Source organism: Brassica oleracea, chromosome C7, assembly GCF_000695525.1.
Source record: "Brassica oleracea var. oleracea cultivar TO1000 chromosome C7, BOL, whole genome shotgun sequence".
NCBI lineage: Eukaryota > Viridiplantae > Streptophyta > Magnoliopsida > Brassicales > Brassicaceae > Brassica > Brassica oleracea.
This window is the reverse complement of record NC_027754.1, coordinates 17227297-17228555: the sequence shown is the minus strand read 5'-3', so window position 1 is coordinate 17228555 and position 1259 is coordinate 17227297.

Sequence of the window (1259 nt, the reverse complement as noted above, 5' to 3'; positions counted from 1 at the left end):
AAATCCAACCACTTCGCTCCAGGACGCAATCGCCAGGTCAAACAACTTCATCCGAATGGAAGAAGACACAGCGGCGATACTTAAGAAACTGAACACGGCAACCAAACTGGCAACTGTCCCCAAAGTTCCCGAGGCACGCCAGGAACCTCGTCAGCACGCCTCAGGCAGTAAACCTAACCAGCCGAAAAGTTTCGTCTACGTGGTTGAAGACAAAAACGCGTCCCCACAGCCCACTGTCGTTGTACGCGAAAAAGGTTGGAATGTCTGGGAAAACGACGAAAAGCCGCAAACCTCTTCGAGACCTCCGGCGTCAAGTCCTGGACCAGCTGGGCCAAACATGTGGTGTAGCTTCCACAAGTCTAAGGCACATGATACAAGGAACTGCAGGCATTTGTTAGACGCCCTCTTCTCGTCGTACAAAAATGGAACGTCAAACGTCGAACTCCCTAAGCCTAGGCCGAACGGCACCAAGAGCTGGAGCAAAAATAAAGAAAAGAAAACTCACAAGAATCAGGATAAGTCTGGAAACCGGCCGAAACATACTGAGGATGACAAGCCAGAAGAGCATGAAGAAGAAGACGGCGATGCACAAGTCGACGAGGAGCAACCGCGTAATCGTCGACGTGTACAAGTCATCCTCGCACGACCCAGTTCCTCCTCAGATGAAGAAGAGGATAAACAGGTCCATGACTCACGCGAGAATTCCAGCAAACGAACAAACGAGAGCATAGGATCAGAAGGGTCAAACGACTTAAGAAATAAGCTCAGGTGAAAGTTGCAGACATCTGATCGTGCATACGACTCACACGGAGATCTCCGCTCAATCATCAAAAAATCCAAGGCTAGGAAAATTGAGGACTCGAGTGCTCGATCCCGTCTCAGGCCACGAGTCATCGATCTTCGTGAGAAGCTCAACTCAAAGTCGGAAGACCTCAGAATCAAGCTCAACCGACCAAAACATTCAGACTTACGACGAAGAATCGAGGTGGCGAGGTCCAAGAATGAGGACGGACACAAATCTGTTGTCGAGGACTCACCCGTTGTCGAGGACTCGTCCAACGTCAAAAATTCACCTATCATTGAAGACTCGCCTAGCGACTTGAGGACTCGACTGAGAAATAAACGAGTCGTCGAGTCTAACTTCCTAAACGTAATCATGGGTGGCTCACCTCCTTGCGGTGATTCCGTCCGGTCTGTAAAGGACCATCGACGACAGGCAGTAACCTCGAAGAAATGGCCATCGAAACCCGAGAACGATT